Here is a 14,607-nt window from a genome sequence, read left to right as displayed (position 1 = left end):
CAGAGGAAAGGGGGGAAAGGCATAAAGAAGTCCCCGGGGCCAATCTTGGGTTAGAGCGTCTCTGGGGGGATGGCCTGGAAGGGGGAAGAGAGAGAAGAAGTCGGGGCATTTGCTGTTTTGAGGTGTAGCAAGGAAGGCCCCACTCCTGAAAAATCTCTTCCGTCACTGATTGTTTGAGAGACCACTCGTGAGGCATAAGAATAGCTCTGCTCAACCTGTCCGCTATGATGTTGGATTTCCCGGGGATATGCGTTGCTATCAGAAACCGCTGAGAAGAGATTGCCCACTGCCAAAGTCTGAGAGCCTCTCGACACAGTGGATAGGACTTGGTTCCGCCCTGTTTGTTGATATACCACACTACGGACATATTGTCCGTTTGGACTGCAATAGTTCCCAGGGGAAGAGAGTCATTGAGGGCTTGCAACGTTAAAAGCACTGCTCTCATCTCTAGGACATTTATGTGCAGACGGTATTCGAAAGGTTGCCAAGTGCCATGGACCATCCTGCCCTGATAATGCCCCCCCCCACCCGATCAGGGAGGCGTCCGATGTAACCGTGGCGACCGGGGCAGGAGGAACAAAGGGTCTGCCCTGATGGACTTGAGGGGACGATATCCACCAGGTCAGATGCCATTTGCAAGTTGGAGTTATTGTGATCCTGTGACGCATGGGAAGTTGTTGAAAGGACCATTGGGCGAATAGCATCCATTGTAGAAGACGCATGTAAAAGCGGGCAAAGAGAAGAAGTGTTATGGCGGCCGCCATAAGACCCAATACTTTCAGAGCAAACCTGGCCTGAATTTTGTTGCTGAGAATAATCACCTGGACGTGACTTTGAATGTCCAAGATCCTTTGGTCTGTTAACTTTGCTGAAAGTTGTATGGTGTCCAATTTTGCGCCTATAGAAGTAATAGATTGACAAGGCGACAAGGCAGATTTTTCAAAATTTATAGAAATCCCTAGCCCTCTGCAAATGTGAATGGTGTAATCTCTGGCTTGGAGAAGTTGATGCCTGGTGGTGGCAGTGAGGAGCCAGTCATCTAGATATGGAAACACCTGACGTCTCAGGTGAGCCGTAACCGCTGCCATACATTTGGTGAACACTCGGGGGCTGTAGTGAGTCCAAAGGGCAGGGCCCTGAATTGGAAGTGACTGGTCCCCAGCTGAAAGCGGAGAAATCTTCTGGAGCGCCTGTGAATTTTTATGTGATAGTACGCTTCCTGAAGATCTACCGAGCACATCCAATTGTCCTTGCCCAGAAAGGGTAGAATGGACTGAAGCGTGACCATCCGGAATCTTGTTTTCTTTACAAACTTGTTTAGTTTGCTCAGATCTAATATTGGTCTCCAGTCCCCTGTCTTTTTTGGTACTAAAAAGAACCTTGAGTAGATTCTGGATCCTATTTGGTCTGCTGGGACTGGCTGGATGGCTCTTTTTGCTAGCAGTTTTGATATCTCTGGTACTGCTAATTCCCTTAGACCGGGTGGAACGTCTGGAAGGGTTCCCTTTTGCTGAATTGGGGTTTGAATAAAGGGAATTTTGTAACCCTCGGATATAATCGACTGTACCCATTTGTCTTGAGAAAGGGAAAGCCAGGCTATTGGGTACAGCGATAATCTTCCCCCGACTGCCTCCGAAGGTGGACAATCGGGCAACATCTCAGGGATGCTGAAAGGGTTTGTCAGAAAGAGGCTCTCTGCTACCCTGATTCTGCGGACCCCCTCTGCCCCTGGGGCGGCGTCTGTTGTTGTTACCCCCTCTGCCTCTGGGGGTAAACTGACCTCGTGCGTCAGGCGTGACTCCTTGAGATTTGCGGAACCACATTTTCCCTCCCTTCTGACCTTTTGGGTAAGGTCTTGAAGGGGTGGAGAAACGGACTCCTACGGCAGAAAGAGTCTTGCCATCTTGTTCGCATCTAGTCAAAGTGTCTTTCACTTGAGGTCCGAATAAGGTCGAACCATCAAAATGGGAGTTTGTGAAGGACACCTTGAAGGGGTCTGCAAAATTACAAAGCCGCATCCAGGACTGACGCCTTAAAGCCACTCCTGTGCCTGCAGCCCTACTCGCTCCATTGGCTGCATAAGAAATGAGCCGCATGGAGGAGTTAACAATGGAGTTTAGGATTCCTAGCTGTGAGCTAATCTTATCCTGATGGATCCTGTAAAACTTCTCCCAACTCTTTAAGAACATCTCTTTGAAGGCGGGTGAAGTGACACAAGTAATTCAGCGAACGCATGGCAAAGGTCGCTGAAGAAAAAATCCGCTTGCCGTACCTGTCCATAGTCCTAGAATCCTTGTTAGGAGGATGGACAGGTACTGAAGGATCAGCTAGTTCCTTCTTGGTGGCTGCAGCCACCACCATGGCATCAACCGGGACACCTTTTGTCAAATATTGCCTATCAGGTGGGGCCGTAATGAATTTAGAAGGCCTCCTAGGAATAGGTTCCACCGAATCCGGGGCCATCCACGCCTTCCGAGCCACCACGTCCATAAGAGGGTCGAAAGGCGGAGACACCCAGGAGGTGGAGGGTCGAGATCCGAACGCCTCCAGGTATACTGACTCATCCTCGGAAGGATTAAGGGAGGGCCAGTTCCCCCTCTGCTTAAGGAGTTCAAGGATGTCTGAGAAAGAGACATCCTCAGAGGAGGACCTTGGGGATCCCTCCGACTCATCCAAGTCAGTATCAGATGTAATAGACTCGGGGGAGTCTAGATGTTTCCTCTTACATGTCCTCTTACGCGTAGGTTCACCTGACGGATCAGGAGAAGCCTCGGAAGAGGAAGATATTCCCAATGGGGAAACCTGAGGCGTTGGATCTCTGGGTCCGGGAGCAAGAGAGTGGGAAGAGACATCAGCAGGCACTGTAGTGGGAGGAGCTGATGGAACTGACTGTTGACTACGCCCAGAGGCTAGTATGCTCCTCATCACCTCGAAGGCTCCCCCATCAGAGAGACCAGAAGGTTCCCGGTCTGAAGAGATAGGAACTCCAGGCCTCACCGAGAGGGAAGGCTCCGAGGCAGATGGGGCTGAGCTTACCAACGCCGAAGCCCTGAGAGGGAGAACGGGGTCGGACAAGGGTCCGATGCCACTCGCCCCCTCGGAGCCGACGAGAGAAACCAGATGCCCAGATCCCTCCAATGAAGGCTTCAAGGAGGAAATCGGAGTGGAGGACGACGGAGCCGAAAGGGGTGGTATCGGCTCCAAAGCTACAACAGTCACAGCTCCGAGGAGCTCCGGCTCCGAGCTCTGTAAGAGAGTCGAAGGAGGAATGTTAGGTGGATGTGAAATAGCTACCATCTGTTGAGACGGGCTATGGAGCATTTGGGCCAATGCCTGAGACTTTAATAGTCTACTCACCACTCTCTCGAGGTCGTGATCAGACAGCCTGGACGACCGAGAAGAACGGCTCCGATGGCTCCGCTCCGAGAGCAGGGGTGATCTCAGAGCCGAACGCATCGATTCCAATGAGGGGGATCGAGATCTCTTTTTATTGATAGGTGGAGCCGAAGGAGCCGAGGATACGTCGGCTCCAGCCGGAACCGACACTGAGTGTCCAGATCTGGGAGTATCGGCGCTGGAGCCGATACTGTGACTTCTAAAATGGAAGGATCGGCTCCGGCCGGAGCCGATCTTGACACTGAAGAAGCAGAACCCGTAGCCGATGGCTTGGGACTTGCAGCCGAAGGCTTGACAGGTTTCGAGGGCTTCCCCGGAGCCGACTTAGTCGGGGAGCTCTCAGGCTTTAATAAGCCCCTCAATATTAATTTATTTCTGCACTCCTGCAGGACTCTTGGGCTGAAGGCATGACAGATAGCACAAGAGTCCTGCAGGTGCAGAGGTCCCAGGCAGTAAACACAAGAAGTGTGACCATCTGTCAGAGACATCTTCTGACAGCACGAGTCACACTTCTTGAAGCCTGAGACCTTTGTGTCCTTTGATATAGCTGTGTCGAGGAAACACAAGTAACAAAGAAAAACACAGACACACACACACAAATAACACCCAATCCAATAATCTAAACTAAAGAGGGATACAACACACTCTAACACACACAAAATCCCTGACAGGAAAAATTAGTAAAGGGGAAGGCCTAAGGCCCAACCTAGGGAAGGGGATAAATAACCCGAAAAAAAGGGAACACTAACGGGAATAGGGTTAAAATAAACGTTAAGGTTCACAAAACAACTAAGGTTATGAAATTTAAAAGGGGTGAGACTAAAAGTCTTAATATGAAGAAAAACTTACCTAGAGCTGGTAAAAGAGGCACCTCGTAAGCGAAGCGGCAAACGAGATCTGGGTAGTCTCCGCCTTGCATCATGGGATATAAGGGTTGCCTTGAGCTGGTAAAATTAGCTCTCGAGCTTAGCAAGTGCCGAGTCGGAGCCGAGGATCGGCTCCGAACCCATCCAGCAAGAATGAAGGCGAGATTGACAACTTAACATCCTCATTTACAACAGAAAGTGCTTTACTACACCAATAAAAGTCCTTTTTTGACTGAAGAGCAGCACTGCTGGCATTAGCATTAGAGCTACCTGTGTAAAATTAACTATGGATGTGGGCACAAGCTTTACTTGGAAATATGCGTGAAAAACATTATTGAGAATGCCTAGGAATAAGTCATACATGCCAAAAAATCTAAAGGTATCAAGTGCAAAGGTGGTTATAGTCTATGTCCTTCTGTGAAGCAGCCTCAGTATAGGTCCTTCTAGCTAGCAGTCCAGATGAACTCAGGTTTTTTACCCTTATACTGTGCAGAAGAAATAACAAATGCATATGCTTTATCATTTTAATCCAAAATGATCAGGAAAAAGAGCGCTACTGTAAACAAATGATCTACATTTTAAGGGCAGAAAAGATGAAATCAAGATGCCCCTGCACTGCATGAACAATACCTATCAGAACTGATTCTGAAGACTGGGCAATATATAACTCCACATTCTTTTCAGCCAGCTAAGCATTTATGCATTTCTTATGAGAATGGCTAGGCAATTTAAATCTTGTATCCCAACTAACTAACTTCCTTAGTTGCACCCACTTGCTCACTCAATATTTCTGATAGCAGGATGCTGTTGGGAAGATATGAAGTCTGCCAACTCATTACACTCCCAAAACATATCTTTTCCTATCATACCTTCTAAATTTACCATTTACATGAATAATTTTTTGGAGTCTACTTTGGGAATAAAATTAACCATTCAAACACATTCAAGCAAAAATCCTAAAATCTTAGAATTTGTTGCATACTTAAGAGACATACCCAAGTCTTCCCATTGTTTCTTTATGAATCACTTATCCAATCTCTCCTCCTCATCTTTTCTAACCTCCTCTGATGGTTAAATATGACCCTATAGTTATTGTGTGATATTTTATGTCTTAATTATGCCTTTTTATAAGTAACTTATGCTCTAGGTTCAACTATAAACTCTGCAAGAGCAGGTCTTTCACTTAGGATTTCCCCATCCCAATCTCTTTGCCTATACTCTGATATCAATCCCTGATATGGAAGGCAGTCTCTCGCCTGCAGTACAAATGTCTTCTTGGCCTCTTTCCAATTTATTACCTTTCCCTCTCTAGTTATTTGCTCCCAACACCTTGGTTCCTTTGCCAGTTTTCTCCAATAAATTCCACCTTCCTTTTGCCTAATGTCTGCCCCACTAACTGCAGTCATCCCTACAGGCAACATTTCCTTTCTTCATTCTCAAGTTGGCTTAGTACTTGGAATATAACCTTCTAATTTATGAATACAATATTCTATATGGCTGTGTTATTCTCCTTAAATATCTGCACCCAAAATCCCACTCTATCCTTATTTCTTGAATTCTACCACTTCTTCAACCCTTTCCATTTTGAATTATAGCTTCCTGCTTGTGTTATGTACATGATCCTTAAATGTGTAGCTCTAAAATATCCCTTCAAATCAGGTAATCCTAAACCACCCTTGCCCTCTTCCCTCCCAGATAAATTCCTTCAACTCTAACTGTTATCCACAACTTCTCCCTGGTTGATAAAAATAAGCTTGACCTGTACATAAAACCAAAGGGACTAAAAAGATTTCACTGTCTGTGTTCTCATATCCATAAATAAGAGCTTTCAGTTTCTCAGTTTTTGTATTAGCTTTTGTTTCTATCTTCCCACATATCCTTAGCTGCTATAAGAAAACCCTTTTACCCACACTCCTTAAATATCAGTACTACTGGACCAATTCATGTGTGGGCATGTCGTTTACAGGGATCTACTCTGGAAGCTCAAACTTTCAAAACTTCAAACTTCATATGGTCGAGACCATAACATCGAAGTTTTGAACATGCAAAACATCAATAAAAATGAAAGATATATATTTTTTTATGTTTATGCAGGGGGGGTAAGTCCCCCTGCACCACCACGCCCCCTGCTAATCAAATATACCAACTCTGAGACTGCACTACAATGAAGAGAACAGTAAATTTCTCACTCCACACTGTATGGCAATCTCCATTTAAACCGTTTGAAGTTTCAAAACTTCAGTCTTACGGTCTCAACCATATGAAGTTCGAAGTTTGGAACTTCAAGCTTCAAAAGTAGACCCAGTTTACAGCTATAGGCTTTGTTTCATCTTCATTAATTTTATACCCCAAAAGATTTGAAACTGTCTCAAGATGTTCCACAACACACTAAGGCATCCTTTTCTGATTTTATCAGGTGCAAAATAATATTGTCTGCAAATAAAGCCAACTTTTCTTGATACCAACCAATTATATCCTTGAATTTCTGAGTTCCTTACTTTGTCAATGGCTCTATATATAATGCAAATAACAAGGGAAAGGAAGACATTCTTGCCTGGTTCCTCTGTTCAGACACAATTTGCCAGAGAAGAACCCACCTACTTCAATTTTTGCCTCCTATCCCTCATATATCCTCTTAATCAACCTAATTACTGTATCAGGGAATGCAAATGCTTCCATTGCCCTTCTCATAAAATCCCAGTTTACTCTGTTTAATGCTTTCTCTGCATCAAGGCCCACCAACAACAGCAGTATTTTCTTATACTCTGCTTCCCTCTGAATTATCATTGTTCTACTAATGTTTACAAATATTTGCCCCTCCCAAAAAAAAAACACATTGCTCCATACCTATCAATTCTGGCAATGCCTTTGCCATTGTTTTAGTTATTTATAGACACAAACATTTTATAACCATGGTTTAAAATTGCAGTGGGCCAATATGAATTTGTGTCTGATGAGTCTTTACCATATTTAGGTATTATACCCTCCACAGCTTTCTTCCAGGATGTTGATGCTTCCCATCCTTTTAAAATACTGCTAAACAAAATGTTTCAGACTTTATCACTTTCCTTCCTCCTAGCTTCCAAATGTCTACAGGAATACCATCTATTCCTGGAGACTTTCCTGCAGACTGACTGATTGTACATTGTCTTTTTATCTCACTTCCTACTATCTTAACTGTTAATTGTTGAGCCTCATCTTCTTCTAACCTTGGCATACTTAAGTCTTCATTAAATATTTCCATGTGTTCTTTCTTGATTTCCACATTCTCTGTTTTATACACACTTTCATAAAATTTACAAAATATCTCCAATAGCTCTACAGGATCTTTGGTTATTTTTCTTGTTATAGGCTCCCTAAGCTTGGCAACAACACTTTCTACTTTCTGTTCCTAAGTCGTTGTGTTAAAGTTTTTTTATTTTGAACTCATTATCAAAAAATAGTTGATTAATGGCAACCTTTCTAAACTCATGAACCAGCTACTCCCTTACTTTCTCTTTAGCACTCTGTAGTTGCACCTCTTCATGTTCTGTGAGATTCCCCTTATTTTTCAACACTTTAAACTCTGTCAACCCCTCCAAATAATTCCTTCTACTTCTTAACCATACGTATTTTTCTTTTATTTCTACCCTATTCTAAAACCTCACTTTCATTTTATCTCACTCACAGTTATAACTTCTGTAGAAATTTCCCTAATAACGCTAGAATAATTTCCACTACCCATTCCTTAAATTCCTGCCTTTTTAACAGGTAGGTGGGGAAGCACCAATGTCTCAGTTTTCCTTTATTACCCTGCATTTTTATCTTAGTCATTGCTGGTGTATGATCTGAAATCAGAATTGTATGTATGTCGATGATTTCAATTAAACGCACATGTTCCTGTGAAATATAATTTCTGTCTAGTCTAACTCAGTTATTGTATTTTGGGGAATAATATGTAAATTCTTTTCACATTTCTACTACTGAGTTCACTTCGTCCACACCAAATACTTTCAGAAATTTCTTCAGAAATCTACCCTCTTTTGTCACATTTCCATTCTAGGTCCTCAAGATAGATCCTCATGGTTGAAAATCAAATTCCACTCCTCATATTAAGTAATATTTTCTGCTGACAGCTGATGATTTCTCCACAAATTTTCTTAAGCTCCACAGTAGCATTTTAAGTGGAATATAAGTATATGCCAACATAATCCTCCTCCCTTGCCAGTAGCCCCTTACTACCACAAATACATTATCTTTTTACCTGATCACTGTAGGTGCACCTCTAGCAATTAATGTAAGTTACCCCCCTTTCCTCTGTCCACAATAGTCTGCTGAATATCCATCTTATAATCCGCTTTATCAAATTCACATGCTCACTTCTTTCAAAATGTGTCTCCTGTAGGATTGCTATTTGCACTTTATAATTCAATACTCTTTCCTTTTTTACACTTGTGAGGCCAATCATGTTCCAAAATAACACAGACTGTGTAGCCATAAGCATAAAAAGTTATTATTCCTACCTATTATATATGCAAGATTTTTAAATTAATTTTCAGCTTTTGTGTTGCATGTAACCACTGATGTTTGGCAGATTGATCTTTTATATGATTGTTTCTTGTCATCTCCATTTGAACATATGTCACACTTTAAAAGACTTTTTGTTTTAATGACAACCTTCAAACAAAAAATGAAGCACAACCTGAGAATACCCCTGGAACCTATTAACTTAAAAACACACAAAACTATGTAGATCTTCAAATAATGAAATGTAACCTTCCTGATAGGAACAAATATCCTAAACGGATAGCTGCACACAGGCATTATCTAACCTAAAATGAAGGTTATCCATGCTAAAATGCATGTTACAGCCTGTGCTCCTACTTACACTAATCATTGTCTGTTCTTGTCTTATCTTTATTCCCCTCCCAGATATGAAAATCAGCTTGTATGCTTTCAGAAAGCATTAGCTTTTAGCCTTTAAAAAGTGCTCAGGCATTTATTGCCTGCCCCTGTAGTAAGCTTGTCTCCATGGAAACACAAAAAATATATGGCTGCCCTGAGCTACAATTTTCATTTATTTGATAAAGGAAAACTTTTAATTACATTTAGTGTTCTTTTATTTACTTGCTTACACTGAAATCATACTATTATTATCCAGCATTTATTCTCTCATTAAAATGAAGAAAAAAGGTACTTGTTTACTTTAGTATTTTTATCACATACAGCAGTAACTGAAAATGCTTTACCATAAAACAAGTGGATTCATGTAATGAAGTTTTATACAAATATTAAGAACAAAAAAAAGTTTTATTTTCAGCATTTTTTTCCTTTTCCTTTCCTTTTAGTGCTCTTCCAAAAATTAATGACATGAAGTGGGGTATATGCTTTTCAGTCCACAACACATTTAACAAAGTCAAAAAAGTCGAATCTTTCTACTCTTTCTTGTAAAGCAGTATTTAACAAATGCGATATGTTCATTCATTTCAGTGTTGCTGGTGTTTTTCTTATTCATCTCTATCTCTCAACCCTGGACTCCAGTTCAAGTCCAAGGTGCTTCCGATTCTTCTAGTCAGCTCCTGTGCTTTCTTCTGTGTCAAACATTTTCCTTTGAAAAATTGGAAAGAGTTTCACTGGCAAAGTCTCTTCATGAGCTGAATTATCAGCAAAATGAGATGCAGAGTCCCATTACATTTGACTGCTCACTTTTTGTTGGACAAACTTCTGCATTTCCTCTTTAGCCCATTCTGCATCAAAAAATGCCTTTGATTCTCCAGGAAAAAATAAATATTCTGAAGTCAGCTGGATACAACAGCTTGACTCTCACACGTGCCTCTCATCATTCTCTGATTTCTGGAATAAATTTACTTCTCTTCTGCCTTGTGAACTGAATAATCACCTTCCAATAATATTCTATGGTCCCAATTTTAACACTTTGCCCTTCTATCACAGTTTTGCATCTTTACTAATACAGGTCTTGGCTGCTTTCTCATAGCGAGGTTTGGACAATACACACAATGTGCCATTTCAATTAACAAATCTTGTTGTAGAATACCAGTCCAATTGTTTATGTGTACTTTCATAAAATGAATACAGTCTGTTCCTTCCAGTTTTTCTGGTACAGGAGAAAATCGCGTGTTTTCCTGCATACATTGTCCTCTAACTCTACTATTTTTTGAAACAGCTCTTGTTTAGCAGTCTCATCCTCCACCGACCTTTTCTTCATTTTGACCTCTGATTTTTGCAGTTTTATCAGTTCATTTGAATACATACCCTCTTCCATTTTAGTCTTTTGTTATATGAGTTGATATAGTTGAGTGTTTTGTTTATTTTAATCAGCTTTGAGCCCATTTTATTTATTTTTTCCTCCAGGTTACTGGAAATCATATCTTGCACCAGAAATGAAGCTTGAACTACTTTTTGATGAATGGCTGCAAGATTCTTTCCACTAAGTGCTTTCTCTTCACATTTTCTAGCGGATTTTCTTTCAGGCTACATTTCTGCTTTCTGGCATCCAGGCAGTGTATTTACTCGCCAGTAACTGAATTTATTAAAATTGGCAGAGTTACTGGCCCTTATCTCTAAGTTTACTTTTCTCACTGGGAGAGCTGAAATTGAGATGTTAATCAGTGTGCAGTCATCTTGGAAGTCAAGATCAGTACTGATCAGCAGTAAAGTCTAGAAACCCTCAGTTTGGACTAGCAAACATTTACACTGAAACTATGTACCTTTTATGGGATACCCTCAAATCAGTTAAATCTCAAAATTTCTTGAGTCATTGTCATTTGCCTCTCTTTCATTCCAGTTTGAATGAAATAAAAAAAAGGAATATCAACAGCTTCAACTAGAAGCAGTGGTAGGCATACGGAATCACTGGCAATGAAAGCAATTGAGGACATTGTGAATAGGTACAATACAGAAAAAATAAAATCAGTGTGATAAGTCCTGTTTTGTAGCCTGGTAACTTTATACACACACATATGTGCATATATGAATATATATTATTTATTTTGTTTATATATATATATATATATATATATATATATATATATATATATATACACACACACACACACACACACACACACACAGACACAGACACACACACACACACAGACACACACGTACTGGGCACATTTTCTGCTCCCCAATCTTGTGGAGGAAAAAAAAGTTGGGAGTGTGAGATCAGATGGTTTTGAAGCTGTACTGGCTTTTGTCTTTGCAATGAATTCACATCTTAACTGCCTCAATTACACCCATATAAATATATGCATACACAATGCACACAAACACACAACAGTTTTATAGATCTGTTGGGCTCAGACTTTTCTTCTGACATCAAACATTGGCAATTACTCACCATGGACTACAAAGAAAAAACTATCTAAAAATTTTAAGCAGTGCTACACAAATAAAGACTATGGCAGTGAATGCATGCCTTATCCAAAGCACTGACAAGGGCCACAAAGGGTATGCTTCCCAAAGAGGGTGAATGCTGAGAAAATTACTGGTTGCTGAGCAACAAAGCATATCCCACTACAATGTTGATGTATATAAAATATGGAAAAAAGATACTTTCTGGAAGTACAAGAAACAATGTTACAAAAATCATGTGGCATCAATAAGAGAAAAAGAAAAGAATACTGAGGTCTAACATTAGTTTTTGCATAGGAAAAAAGGACAATTACACAGTTGTGTGGAATCATGTTCAAATGCATTAAATTCCACAGAAAAAAGAACATAGTGCAAAAGTGGCAAAAAAGAAGAGTTCAAAAAGTAATAGGGAATTCATGGTGGTGAAGATGATCAGTCTACATACTGCTGTTACGAGCCATTATAAGACTAGGAAGTGGATGTTCTTAAACTTTCTGAAAACCTGTAAGAAGAATGATAGCAACTTTATACATCAGGGTTCACCTGAAGCAGATACCAGTAAAGGGCAACTTAGTAAACGGTGGTTTAATTTCTTATTCGGTCATAGTACCATTGCATATTAAGTAAACCTGTAAGAAGAATGACAGCAATTCTCTATCTCAGGGGTTACCTGAAAGCTGATCAAAGTAGAGGGCAATTCAGTAAACAGTAGTTTTAATCTGTTCTTCAGCTATAGCACCATAGTGTGTTACAACAGGAATACAATGCTTGCTCTTCCCTTCAGCAGGTCAGTAACAAGGAAAAAAATATTCCACTGGTATTGCAATTATTTTCAGGGACAGGAAGGCAAAAATATAAAACTGTCTAAAGCTTATGAAAATGAAAACTATTTAGTATGACACCAATGCAACCTTAATACTGTGAGCCTACCACATTTCATATTGGGGGGGCATGAACTTCACATGCATCCTGTTATATATATCCTTCCTGTTTAAACCATTTTAACCAGATGCAGAATTATTCAAGGTTAGTTTAGTTAACAGACGCTGCTGACCTATAATCTTAAAAGGTCAAGCAAAATAATTTTCAGTGCAGGAATGACCACTCATCCACTCAGTTAAAAATGGTAACCTCTTTGCCAAAGTAGTTAATACTGAAGAATGAAGAGGCAATCACTTTGGCATTTTCATAACTGATGTGTCTTTTAATTTCTCCAAGTCTTTTGAGTTTCCAATACCATGACAGGAATGGACCACATTCCTAAATCAAAGTATGATTAAAGTTCACAGAATTAATATTGTTTCAATCTTTGATGTTAGCCATAAGTGCTCTTTGCAGCACCTGCAGTGTGCTCAGTACTGACTCCTTCTGCAATTCATAAGGAGTTACTTGTATTGGTAACATGGACTACTATACCTGGTTTCCTCACATGTACTTCTGAACTGCTGGTAATGGGTGATTCCATGGGATATAGACTTCATCATTTTCTATGCTTTGTGGATCATGTTTCCAATATTTTTCAGCAACTTCAATATTAACATGTTTGCACAATCCCCAATGCAACAATCTTGCCACATGATTATGCCTTTCAGTATACAGTCCTTCTGCCATTAGTATATCACAACCAGCAAAAATACGTCTGGCTGTTTCCAACTCTGTTTTACAAAACCTACTTAACAAGCTGATGATAATGGAATGCCTCTGTGCTGCACTGCAGACACATTGCACACACTAAAGAAACATGCAATGCAACTACAATGCACTACAGTGACCATCCAATATTCCTGTGAAGTCTAACTGCAGACACTATTTAACTTGGTTTGTCACAGCAGAGGTTTAAGGCTATGAACTGTTCAAAGGTACTTCATGTAGATCAAAGTCTGACTCCCTTAGTCTCCATATGCCTGCTGTGTTACTCTCAGCAACTCAGTTAGCCAGACAGTACTCCTGGTCTGAAAATGAAAATGATCAGTGCTATAAACTGTTTAAATACACTACATGAGTTACTCCCTTATATTAAATTAACAAATAATTACAGTATTTTCTTATATATTTTAGACAAGAACGTCTGTCTTTGCATCAACAAGCTAAGTAATCCCATCTCATCCTCAACTATCTTTCTACTCGGTCTCGAACAGGTTACTGAGAGGCGATCTATGTCTAGCATACAAGGCATCCTCGGATCCAGCTCTGATGGACCTTTTGCACACCCACAAAATGAACAGTGTCAGAACTACTAGATCCAAGGATTTAAATTTTGCTTGCTTATGACATAAATAAGATAAGCTGGTGAGACAAATATAGGTCTCAGAGGATCCAAATGCTCTGGAACAAGCTCTCCATCCATGTGAAGCAGAGTACATCCCTAACCCTATTTAAGCATAACCTTGACCAAGGGATAGTAAATTCAAAATTCACTCTGGGTGTGTTCCCCATGTCTCTGTAGATAGATGAAGGCAGTAATGCCCGAACTAACATACCCCCCCCACACACACACACACACACGACCTCTAGAAACTTTCTAACATACCCCTTCCTAATAAACACCCAGAATACATAGGGACACAATTGGGTTGGGTTGTATGGCTAGGTTTATAAAGGCCCCGGTGGTCATTAGTCTAGTATATATGTATGAACCTATCTGTTAAATGCCAACAAAATGCCTTCTGCTGCCAAATTAAGAGTTCAAAAGATTTCAAGGCACCTCTTAAAAGACAGAACACTTGATTCAATACTGATGTGATGAGTGCCATGGGAGAGGAGAGATTTTTAGCTGATGATTTAAACTGTGAAGTCCACTAACGGCAGCAGTTAGGCCCTTGTTTCACAGACAGGACAAACCAGCAATTCTAGCATACTCTGTGACGTATGATCAAGGATGGGCATCAGAAACTGCAATAATGGTAATCTTTGCAGCACTCCTAACTCTGGGAAGCAAATGCCACCATCAATTTCACTGCTAATGGAACTGAAGAAAATGAAAAACAAGACT

General features: G+C 40.7%; 1 protein-coding gene across 1 annotated transcript in view; it reads right to left on the bottom strand.

Annotated features, from left to right (window-relative positions):
• SREBF2 (sterol regulatory element binding transcription factor 2) overlaps positions 1 to 14,607 on the bottom strand; it is an 895,155-nt gene that overhangs the window by 249,726 nt on the left and 630,822 nt on the right. The window lies entirely within an intron of this gene.

The sequence above is a fragment of the Protopterus annectens genome, chromosome 1.part0, assembly GCF_019279795.1.
Source record: "Protopterus annectens isolate FY-2018-M chromosome 1.part0, PAN1.0, whole genome shotgun sequence".
NCBI lineage: Eukaryota > Metazoa > Chordata > Ceratodontiformes > Protopteridae > Protopterus > Protopterus annectens.
Note: the sequence above shows the minus strand (reverse complement) of the source record. Positions and strands in the feature narration are given on the sequence as shown.